At 40.7% G+C, this 12,836-nt stretch overlaps 1 protein-coding gene across 3 annotated transcripts in view; it reads right to left on the bottom strand.

The window, feature by feature from the left end:
• Positions 1-12,836, bottom strand: part of NR2C2 (nuclear receptor subfamily 2 group C member 2) — a 98,471-nt gene that overhangs the window by 84,832 nt on the left and 803 nt on the right. The window lies entirely within an intron of this gene.

Genomic DNA, 12,836 nt, shown 5'->3' with positions numbered 1-12,836 from the left:
GAGACTTTGTAACTCAGAAAACTTTCTGTAATGATTCCTTTAACATTAAATTTGCAGGACCAATCAGCCTCAGATAAGGCTGATGGGAGGGCCTGTCCCAAGATACTGCTAATGACCAGTGATTATAGATACTAGGTCATAGAGAAATAGTAGCTAACCTGTTCAGCTTAAAAAAGCTAAATATTCTGGATATTCTAAATATTAAGCTAAGTATCTTCTCCTACCCTGTGGTTCATCTGTTTACCTTCTTTATGGTGTCTTTTGATGAATGGAAGTTCTTAAATTTAATAAGGCTGAATTTATCAACATTTATTGTACAGGTTGTACTTTCATGTTTTATTTATGAAAAATCTGTCCTACCCCAGGGTCATAAGCATAATTTTATGTATTTCTTATAAATGTTTAAGAGCTTTGTCCCTGTCCCTCACATTTAAGGCCTCAATCTATGTGCAAGTTGATTCTTGAGTTTGATGAGGAGTAAGGATCCAATTAATTTTCTTCCTGTGTGAATAATCAATTTTCCAGCACCATTTTTGAACAATCTATCCTTTTCCCTACTAATCTGTAATGCCACGTCTGTCCTATTTCAGGCTTCCCTGTATGTGTGGCTATAATTCTAAGTTCTCTATTCTGTTCCACTACTGTTCTACTTTTCTCCATGCCACTACCGTTATCTTATTACTGCAGCTTTACAAGAAGTGGTGCTTTCTGTTAGGGCAAGACCCCCCCCCCCGCCCCCACCTTGCTCTCTTCTCCACCCACCAACTTCCTGGACCATCTCAAGCACTCAAAACCAGAACAGCAACCTTTCTTTACATATTTGAATTCTTACAATTCTTGATCTCACTGTTGGTTTTCTCCCTCCAAAGCAACTTCAGGCATCATCAACAGCAACTTTTGAAGCTACTTAAAATGAACAAGGAGGAATGTGCACCTTCTGGAAAAACAAGAGGAACAAAGAGTGAGAATAAGAGTGGGAGAGAGAAAATGAAAGAGAAACTATGAAAAGCAAGTGCTTTCAATAAAGATTTAAATCGAGTGAGAGCAGGTGAGAGGCTTATTTCAGGAAATTATTTTCCATTTCATCATTTTTGAAAATGTTATCACAAACCATATCCTATCCTCACATATAGATAAGAAAGACAGAGGCTTCTCCTAGGATATCACAATATAAGAAACAAACTGAAATCCTCAGGCAATGTCAAGAAGTGAGGGAAAACATTTAACTCAAGTGCATCCCAGAAAAAAAAGATAATGTCAGGGGGTAAGACTCTCACCTGAGAGATTCTCTTACTGCTACTGCAGCCATAGGCAGTCCTAGAGACAGAAAGATCACAGTGAGCAGGAAGGGTAGAGTGTTTTGGAAAGGGTCCTGGGCAATGGTTGTCAATTAGGGGGTATCTCCCTAGAATGAGAAGCTCCAGGGGACAGTCGGTTGTGTCTACATGTAGTTTGAAAAACCATATTCACTAGCATAATGTAATTCTGCATTTGATCTGAAAAAAGAGAACAATCTATTGTTTGGATACTACAAATTAGACAAAGCATTAGCGATTCTTGGCTGGTGGAGCTAACAGTAAGCGTAACACTGATAGTAACTAACACTTACTGAGTGGTTACTATACTCCAGGCACTGTAGTAATAACCACTGTGGACACAACACTAAAGTAGCTCTTGGTAAAGAAACCTGAGGTCTTCAAAGGCTGGCGCTTGACCACTCAGCTCCTTAACCCTTGAAGATTGCCCACACGCACAATAATGCTTCTGAAAAAGAGCCTGATTAGTCACCAAAAGAGCTGTAAGACCAAGTATCTTAAGTAAAAAAAGCTACTACAGAGTATTTTCCTATGGTGGTTTTAAACTAATCAAATTCAAGACCACCAAACCTTTAAAGCAACTGCTGTGAACTAGGCAGTGAACTAAGAAGAAGGAAGAAGAGGAGGAGGAGAAGAAAGTCCTTGTCCCTGAAGAACTTAAGAAGGAACCTGTAATAGCTATACAATGTAAATGCTACAATGAGTAGCCAAAGGAAAAAGCTTCTCTCTCTGCCTGTGGGAGCCAATGACAGTTTCATAGGAGAGGAGCTATTTAAACTAGGTCTTGAAGGAAGAATGGAAATTTAGCAAGCAAGGAATGGGATGACAGGGAGAGAGTTCTAGGCAGAGGGGACAGCTCATACAAACTGGCAGGTATGAAGGAGAACGGCATATTCGAAGAACAGCAGACAGTCAGGTGGGAAACTGCTGGAGAGGTCAGGGGAAGAGAGAGGCTGACACTGTTGACAACAGAGAACTTCCAGAGGTTTGTCAGAGAAATGAAACAATCACATCTGGATCTTAAAAAAACAAAACAAAACAGAACAAAACAAAACAAAACAAAAAAAACCCCTCTGGGCAACAGTGTGGAGAGATGGAAAAGGAGAGACTGTATGTGGGAAGGCAGTTAGAAAGTGGTGGCTAGAAAGACTAGGAATGAAGGCAGAGTCTTAAACTTAACTTGAACTAGTGAGTTTTTCCTGTACTGCACACAAATGACAACAGGGCACAGCATATAAAACTGTGATACTGGGGCGCCTGGGTGGCTTAGTTGGTTAAGCGGCTGCCTTCGGCTCAGGTCATGATCCCAGGGTCCTAGGATCGAGCCCCGCGTCGGGCTCCCTGCTCCGCGGACAGCCTGCTTCTCCCTCTCCTCCCTGCTTGTGCTCTCTCTTAAATTATAAAATCTTCAAATAAATAAATAAATAAATAAATAACTGTGATACAGACCACAGAATGATGGAAGTAAAACTATTATTGCTTGGCCTTATGTGGTGGTAGGTTTTATAATATAAATCCTTTCAAATACAAATAGAACAATATCACTCTTTTAACAACAAAAAAACAACACAATGGTGACTCTGAATCAACTCTTCTAGGCTCGCAAAAAGTGTAGAGCTGACCAAATTTTGCAACCAGGGTTTTTTTTTTCTTTTTTCTTTTTATTATTATGTTATGTTAATCACCATACATCATTAGTTTTTGATGTAGTGTTCCATGGTTCATTATTTGTATATAACACCCAGTGCTCCATGCAGAACATGCCCTCTTTAATACCCATCACCAGGCTAACCCATCCTCCCACCCCCCTCCCCTCTAGAACCCTCAGTTTGTTTTTCAGAGTCCATCATCTCTCATGGTTCATCTCCCCCTCCGATTCCCCCCTTCATTCTTCCCCTCCTGCTACATTCTTCTTCTTCTTCTTTTTTTAAACATATAATGTATTATTTGTTTCAGAGGTACAGATCTGTGATTCAACAGTCTTGCACAATTCACAGCACTCACCATAGCACATACCCTCCCCAATGCCTATCACCCAGCCGCCCCATCCCTCCCACCCCTTACCACTCCAGCAACCCTCAGTTTGTTTCCTGAGATTAAGAATTCCTCAGATCAGTGAGGTCATGATACATGTCTTTCTCTGTTTGACTTATTTCGCTCAGCACAACACTCTCCAGTTCCATCCACGTCGTTGCAAATGGCAAGCTCTCATTCCTTTTGATGGCTGCGTAATATTCCATTGTATATACATACCACATCTTCTTTATCCATTCATCTGTCGATGGACATCTTGACTCTTTCCACAGTTTGGCTATTGTGGACATTGCTGCTATAAACATCGGGGCGCACATACCCCTTCAGATCCCTACATCTGTACCTTTGGGGTAAATACCCAGTAGTGCAATTGCTGGATCGTATGGTAGCTCTATTTTCAACTTTTTGAGGAACCTCCATACTGTTTTCCAGAGTGAGTGGCTGCACCAGCTTGCATTCCCACCAACAGTGTAGGAGGGTTCCCCTTTCTCAGCATCCCCGCCAACATCTGTTGTTTCCTGACTTGTTAATTTTAGCCATTCTGACTGGTGTGAGGTGATATCTCATTGAGGTTTTGATTTGGATTTCCCTGATGCCGAGTGATGTTGAGCACTTTTTCATGTGTCTGTTGGCCATATGGATGTCTTCTTTGGAAAAATGTCTTTTCATGTCTTCTGCCCATTTCTTGATTGGATCATTTGTTCTTTGGGTGTTGAGTTTACAAAGTTCTTTATAGATTTTGGATACTAGCCCTTTATCTGATATGTCATTTGCAAATATCTTCTCCCATTCTGTCGGTTGTCTTCTGGTTTTGTTGACTGTTTCTTTTGCTGTGCAAAAGCTTTTTATCTTGATGAGGTCCCAATAGTTCATTTTTGCCCTTGCTTCCCTTGCCTCTGGCGATGTTTCTAGGAAGAAGTTGCTGTGGCTGAGGTCGAAGAGGCAACCAGGGTTTTTTAGTCAAGAAGGACTACAGACCCCACTGTAGTGAAAACTGGGCTCTGACTGCGAACACCTGAATCCCCAGGTCAGTCGCCAGGATAGATCAGCTATGCTTTCCACAGGGGCAGGTTTAGGAGCCAGTGTCTCAAATAACAATAAACAAGTCCTGGGACAAGGACTCTGTCTTCACTGACAGGAATGAGTGAGCTTGCCTTACCCTTCACAATAACTGATTCACATCATCCATATTTATGCAGTGCATGGCCCATGATATTTTCCCATTTAAACAAATATATCAGGTTTTTGAGGCTCTGACACTAAGCTGATCGGATATCATATTGCATGAGGTTACTGTGAAGGCTGAAGATTAGATCTTAAATATGTAAGTCAAGAGCCTAATACTGTGTCTGGCACATAGTAGACATGCAATACGTGCTAGCTACTATTGGTATAAGGATATGGTCACACTTTTACTTTCTCAAAGAAATTTGAAAGCAAAAATTCAAACTGTATAATGTGTATTATTACTAGGAATAGGTCTCTTATTCTTACATAAGAACCACATGAAATGTGTGTGTATATAATATACACATACATATAAAATATGCTCACACAGCATTTGTAATTCATTGTTAAATTATTCACCTGTGCAAAATGAAAGGCTTGAATTAGGATAAATCTCACAAATATTTAAAAATAAGAATATAACTTATTAGTAATACATAGTATATTTATTATATATTAATAAATAGTAATAATTATCTGCAAAATACTACTGGGTATAAAACTTCTTGATAGGTATGAGGTATCTGGTTTAAGTTTTATTATGCTGTGATTATCAGAAGTCTTTTTATACTCATGGGAAAATAAAAATTGAAGAATCTGGATTGCCTGAGAGAGAATTAAAAAATACATAGGTGAAGACTTGAAATCCTAAATCAAGACCTGAAATCAGGAAATGGAAATCAAGTGGCATATTGAGTATAATATAAATGTTCATCAACAGAAAACATGCTCACTGGAATGCCTCAAATTCAGATATGCATCTTTTTTTTTTTTTTTTTAAGATTTATTTATTTGAGAGTGAGAGAGTGAGTGCATGTGGGGAGGGAGGAGGCCAGAGGTAGAGGGAGAGAGAGTCTTACGCAGACTCCCGCTGAGCAGGGAGCCCAACCCTGGCTGGATCTCATGACCCTGAGCCAAAACCAAGAGTCAGACGCCTAACCACTGTGCCACCCAGAAGCCCCCAGATATATGTAACCTTTTATCAGAAACCCTGACATTATTTAGACTTAAAGATTATTTAGCATCTAGGTCAGATGATTTCCTGCCCTCCAGAGGAAACCTATTTCTTCATATGACAAGTCTGCACTATAAGAAAGCAATGGTATATGTGTGATGGGGAGGGGAGGGGAGGGGAGGAGTGAATGAATAGTGGGGAAGAGAAGTGACTCTCATCTGCATGGAGTTCCTATTTTATGGGAGCAGCACTACAATTTTCTATATGAGACTGCCCCTAAAAAATAATGTACACTTGTGGGTGATTTCCTCCCTTACCAAGGGCCCAAGTGTAAAGGCTATATGCACTCTCTTTTGTTTCTATTACTCTGAACCACGGATAGAAGGATGGAAGGAAAGCAGGATAGATTTTCTGAGCATCTACTATATGCTTTACATCAAACTTGGCATCATTTAATCCTTAACATGCCTTCTAAGTATTATTAGCTCCACCAATACAGACAGAAGAAACAGACTCAGAATTTTAATGAACTTGTTTCAAGTCATCCAGTTAGTAAGAGATGGACTTAAGATTCTAAGGCCTCTCTGCCTCTAAAATCACAACATTCCCTCTATACCATAATGCCCTTCAAAATAGTTTCGCAGAAAATAGAAGAGGAGGGAATTTTAAAAAAGTGACAGGAGACCAGCTAATTATCTAAGGGAACAAACTGCTTACATCAATAAGCTAGATCACTTAATAACTCATTTATACCACTAATTCCAAAATATGTGATTTATGTTCAGTATTATTCACAGAGATTTCTGACCTAGCTCCACTCAGATAGTAACATGACAGTTCTTTTGGAACTTAAACACACTTTTCCCTTAAAATTTTACCTATCTAATAATCACTTGATTAAAATAATGAGGATAATTTTACCATCTTTTCTTAAAGTAAAAATTTTTACTGAAGTACAATATGCAAATAAAAAGTGCACAATTCATAAATGAAACCACTCAGTGAATTTTCACTAAGTGAACACACATGTATACACCACTCAGATCAGAAAACATTACCAGCACCCCCAAAAGTTTCCCTTGTACCCCCTCATTGTCATTTAGTTCCCTTCTCTCTCCTGACTTCTTTTACCATGGATTAGTTTTGCTTGTTTTTGAGCTGTAATACATTTTTTGTGTCTGGCTTCTTTTGCTCATGATTTTTGTGAATAAACATCAACAGTTAATCCATTCTCATTGTTGTATAGTATTCCAATATATACAGGAATCCAATAGATTCCAACAGTTAATCCATTCTCATTGTTGTATAGTATTCCAATTTTGTGATAAACATCAACAATTAATCCATTCTCCATTGTTGTACAGTATTCCAATATATAGTATTCCAATATGCCATAATTTATGTATCCTTTCTATAGCTGATGAACATTCAGACTGTTTCTAGTCTGGAGCTCTTATAACTAGTGTTCCTATGAACATTCTTGTACATGCCTTTTGATGCAATGCTATCTTTTCTTCATTTGAAAATTTTCCTATTTTAAAAAATCGACTGTCTTCCTTCTTCAGAAAAGAAACGTATTATAAATTTAAAATTTTGAGAATCTGTACTGTATTAAATAAGTCAACAAATATATTCTTTTTTTTCTTAAGTAGGCTTCATGCCCAGCTTGGAGCCCAACATGGGGCTTGAACTCATGACCCTAAGATCAAGACCTGAGCTGAGACCAAGAGTCGGATGCTTAACTGATTGAGCTACCCAGGCACCCCAACAAATATATTCTAGTTACCGGTCTTTTCAGTCAAGGGTTGGCATGTACTTTGCAATATATGCTTTTAACCTTAGTGAAAGGTGATTTTTCAATAATTCCAGGCTATTCACTTAATCAATCTAGTAAAAAGATGCATTATTACAGAAGCAGGGGGGAGAGAAAAAGAATGAGGACAATACAAATGGCATTTCTGAAATGTTTCACAAATAATACAATAATTAGATTCAAGTTCAATAAATACTACTGGGGCAAATGCATCATGAAGCCTGCTGGCATTGTATGACTTCCCAAGAGCCGTCCAATCTTTGTTGTGTATCTTTCTCAGCCAAGACCTGCTTGCCACATAGAGGCAGGCAGTTATAAGAGTTCTTGAGGTTGCATGTGTGAGCAGCCAGGTAAGAAACTGTAATTATTATTTTTCTTTTTTTTTTTTTGCATAGCTTCTATCAATACATGAACAATAAAGGCAAATAAGGTAGAGTGCCTGTGTGGCTCAGTTGGCTGAGTGTGCAACTCTTGGTTTCGGCTCCGGTCATGATCTCAGGGTTTGAGGATGGAGCCCGTTGGGCTCTGCGTTCAGCAGAGTCTGCTTATCCCTCTCTCTCTGCTCCTCCCCCTTCCCCTGGGTCGCTCATGTCTGTGCACACGCACGGTCTCTCTCTCTAAAATAAATAAAATCTTAAAAAAAAAAAAAAAAAATAGGGTGCTTGGGTGGCTCAGTCAGTTAAGCATCTGCCTTGGGCCCAGGTCATGATCCCAGGGTTCTGGGATCAAGTCCCACATCTGGCTCCCTGCTCAGAGGGGAGTCAGCTTCTCTCTCTCCCTCTGCCCCTCCCCCCGCTGGTGCACACGCTCTCTCAAATAAATAAAATCTTTAGGAAAAAAAAAAAAAAAGGCAAGTAAGGTGGCTCCAGTAAAGCCATGAGGCCTTCAAATTTGAGTCTGCTCCCACAAGCCTCTCACTTCTCCCACTCACTTTAATTTTCTAGGCCCCAATATCTCTTGTACCTCCTACTACTAATCCAAACAGGAGAGAGTGATATCCTTGTTTATGCTTGGAATGAAACTTCTCTCTACAACAATTTTAACATTTCCAGGAATTAGAATCTTTGGGGTTACTGTCAATAGTTAAGGAATGAAAGGTTTAACCTATTAAGACTTCAGGCCTCTTATTATAGTGGAGGAGGTAATTTTTATTGTCTCTAAACATCACACTGTGCACCTGAGGTTGGCTTTCATCCTTACAGGCTACCTGGAGTCTAGGGGTGAATCAGAAAGGATAGTTGAGTGTCTGAGCTAGCCTATTCCTTTCCCATCTTAAACAATTCACCTCCCATCCTTCTACTCTAAGATTCCCAGATGCCAGGGGCATGAATCTGCTCATACTGTCCTCCTAACATGCCCCATGCCAGTGCCTTGATATGGGCTTTCACCTTCTCTGTTCAGTCTCCCTCATCAGCACTATAAGCTATGCTAGCTGAATCGTTGTTCCCAGGCAGTCCTGCCTTTTGACACAGAGCTCCAGCTGTTTAAAACTCTCTAGCACTCAGGGCACTGAAGAGCACATGGGAAGCAGGTGGCAGCAGTGTGATAGGTGACACAGGGAAGGAATGGCAGGATGGGAGGGATCTCAGCCTTTAGGCATGTCAGGCTGAAGGCAAGTCACACTCCAACATATAAGGAAGAACATATTTTTTACAATGTGTGACAGGAGCACAATTGTGTCTATCAGGTTAAAGGTGGTAATCATACGTGGAGGGAAAAAGTCAACACTATTTAAGCTCCTCACAACCAGCAATGAAGTAAAAAGAGATGAACTAACTGGCTGGGGAGCTTTGCATCAGGTGTGAGGCTGGACTTGATAAGCTTTAAGATGGATTTCTTCACAGATTCTCCCTAAGTGGTATTGATTAACGGGGACCAGTATCTGCTTTAGGCGGTGCTTTGGGACTAAAGGAGCATTTGGCATATAGGTAAGAGAACTCAAAGATAAAAATTCCAAATGAGAGCCCTCAATAGGTCACACTCAGACAGCTAGATACATGAGGCCAGTGGTTCAGTGCTATGCCTGAGGGGGGTGCTACTCTACACAGGCCCACCTACCTTGTTCTCTAAGTCATTTGGACAACTGGCCCCTGTGTTGGCTCACCCCTCCCTATATGACAAGTGGGGAATGTATAAGCCTCTAAGAGGCTACCCATTCAAGGTTGCAGACACAGATGCTGCACTGTCACTTGAATCCTTGGAAACAAATCTTAAAACTTCCCACAAGTCCTCATAAAGTAAGGTTATTACACAGGGTTTTTCTTCTTTCTATAAAGGCATGTTCCAACAAAACTTCAAGATCACCATAAATACAACTGTTGAAGGCAATAAATAAGTAATTTAATGATATAAAACAACAAATAGCTTTTTCATTAAACTATCAGTTCTTTGCTTACCCTGAGTAATTAGTTCAAGGCATCAAGTGTTAAATTGAGTAAGTGATACAAAAAATCCTTGAACAGGATAGAAAAGAAACATCCAAAAATAAAGAATTAAGTAAAAATGTTACAAAAATGTCCTATTTACCAGACTTTCCATAGAAGCTTGACACATCGCAAAAATCTGCTTTTAACCTTGGTAAAGCAATTAAAAGGTGATTTTCAGTAACTCCACTGCATGAATCAAATTATTGTTGGAAAGATAAATATTTGAAATTAACGGCTACAGAGACTTTCAACTCCCAACTCCCTGCAAACCCACCAAAGTCTTCTTTTCTGTTCTTTGATCCTCTGTGATAGAGAAACAAAGACCATCATTTTTAATTTCAAGAAAATCACATGGATGCTTTGTTTCTTCACTTAAAAGAAACGACATGATTATATTTGGGCTATTTATTAATGAGTTCCATATGAATTAAATTTAACTTATAATTCAATCAATTATTAAATTATCTATTTCTCTTTAAAAAACACAAATCAACATGTAAGTGGGTAAAAAGAGATTAATCTGGGTTCTTTTATTCATATTTATGTCTCCAGGCAGAGCCACATCTGTGAGGGACCAATTCCTAAATTCATCCAAATACTTGAACAGACATTTTATTGCTGGCACTGCTATCTGAACTGCCAAGCGAGCCCACATAAAAAAGGCACCACTAAAGAGCAGCAACTTACTTATCAGTGATATCATAAGTTATCAACAATTCATTCACTCAACAAATAGTACTAGACACTTTGCTAAGTGCTGGAAACATAATGGTGAGTGAAATGATTCCTGCTCTCACAAAGCTTACAGTATGGTAAGGGGAAGAGATATCAATCAATCATATAATGGAGTGTAATTAAAAAGTGAAATAAAGCTTACAAGGAAAAAGAACACAATGTAAAGTAGAAGAATCTGATCTAGACAAACAGCGGGCATCGGAGAGGGCTTCCCTGAGGAAGTGATGCTTGAGCTGAGAGCTGCAGGACTAGAGTATGGGGGGAGGTATGTGGGGGAAAGGGCAGGCATATGAGGATTTCAGGCCAAGGGAAGAGCACCTGAAAGGGCCTGGGGTAAAGGTAAGCCGCACCCTCAAGGAAGTCGAAGGCAGGCCACTGTGTTTAGAGCACAGGGAACTAGGGGTACAAGGATAAGAAAATGGTAAGTTTTTAGAAAGGTCTTAAAATAGGAAGCAGGCAAATGGCCTCTACTATAACTTGGGTTCTGGTGGGGCTTCAACAATATAATGCCTTTAAAGGAATTTTGTAAATTGTAAAGCACCCTTACTTTCGTAAGTACTATTTATTTCCACTACTTTGTTTTCTAAATAAACTTTCGGCCTGGATGCCAAGTGACAAGCCAAAAGTAGAAGAGCTAAAACTAGAACCCCAGTGTTCTCATCCAGTGTTTTGCCCCTATACCACACTGCCTAAAAATTTCACTGTTTATATCACTTAACTAGTCCAATGTCTTTACCAGACAACTAGTGCTTCATAATGACAACTCCAATTATGAGTATGTCAGGCAATTTTCTAAGCTCTTTACTTACATTAACTTATTTAATCATCAATTCTAGAAAAAAGGCTCTATTATTGTCCAGATGAAAACACTGAGGCTCAAAAAAGTTAAAATTATTAAAAGTCGCACAGCTGGTAAATCTTGACATTGTTAACCACAACACTATTTAGCTGCTGATTAAAACATTTTACGTGTGTATGTACATATGGGGGGGTGGAGAACAGAACTCACCTGTATAAAACCACATTCACATAATTGAGGACACGGATCCGTGTATTGGTCACCTAGTGCCTAGGGTATTAGTGGGGCCTGGCAAATACTTTACCAACTAAAGATGGATATAAGGGACTAACAAAAGACTTGAATCTAGAAGTAAAGTGATTTTCTGATGCTTTCCCCCTCAGTCATGTATCCATCAGCAATTCACTTGATGGCTGTATTTTCCTTGTCTACTTTTTTATTGTTAAATTGAAGATTTGTTCTCCCCTACCTTTGTCATACTTCACAGACTTTAGCCTGGAGGTAGAGCGGGATTATGGAAAAAGGACAATGAACTAGTTCCAACCACTTTCCAGCCACAACTGGCCTGTTCTCAGTCACTCCAGACACCCTCCTGGGCCTCGCTCTCCAGAACACTAGTCCCTCCTTGGGTTCCTCCGTTCAAACATCACCACCTTTCCCGAACATCCAATCCAAATTAGTCTCCTCAGGCCTTCTTTAACACATCACTCAGTTTCATTTCGTTTCTTTCATGAAACTGACCACTCTAATCATCTCTTTAGTGTCTATTCACCCCAACTCCCAATTCCAGAAGGGCAGGGGCTTTGTCTAGGTGGTTCTCTGGATGTATCCTCCAGTGCCCCAAACTAGGCAAATATCCATTTAATCAACGAATGAGAATTACTTCAGATTTACCTCTGTTCTATAAAGCCCTCATATACCCTTAAGCTTTCCACTCCTGGTGGCTCTACACCCCATTTTCAACAGGAACACCATCTCTACATTACTTTGAGGTTCACAAAGTAGCCTGGACTCCATTTTCTGAGCAGAGCCCCTAAAACGATCTCTCCCCATTTTACAGTTTAGGAAATTGAGCCTCGGAAGGGATTCGCCCGCAGCCATGCCGAAAACACGGGCAGGAGCCCCGACGGGTGTCCAGGTTCCGAAAAGCCCTTCCCACGAGCCAGCGCCGTGGATTCAAGGTGCTTCATCACCTTTATTACTATTGTTCTACCGCACTCATTCAGGACGCGTTCCAGGCCGAAGGAAACCACCCGGGCCCTCGCGGCGTCCCCGAGCGCCCCAGACTCTTAACCCAGGCCGCGCCCCCGCGCGCCCCGCCCCCGGCCCCGCCCCCACCGCCCCGGCCTCACGCCGCACCGCGGCCTCTGCTCCCGCCCTGCCTGGGCTCCCGCCCGAGCCAATCAACAGAGCCTTGGGGGGCGGAGTCAGAGGCCCCAGCCCTCCTATCTGAGCATCAATTGGTCGGGACAGCTGTCGCTCACGAAGTCGCGCCCCGCACCCGCCTCCCTCCTTTTTCTCCACCCTCCCT

Source organism: Halichoerus grypus, chromosome 1, assembly GCF_964656455.1.
Source record: "Halichoerus grypus chromosome 1, mHalGry1.hap1.1, whole genome shotgun sequence".
Classification (NCBI taxonomy): Eukaryota; Metazoa; Chordata; class Mammalia; order Carnivora; family Phocidae; genus Halichoerus; species Halichoerus grypus.
Note: the sequence above shows the minus strand (reverse complement) of the source record. Positions and strands in the feature narration are given on the sequence as shown.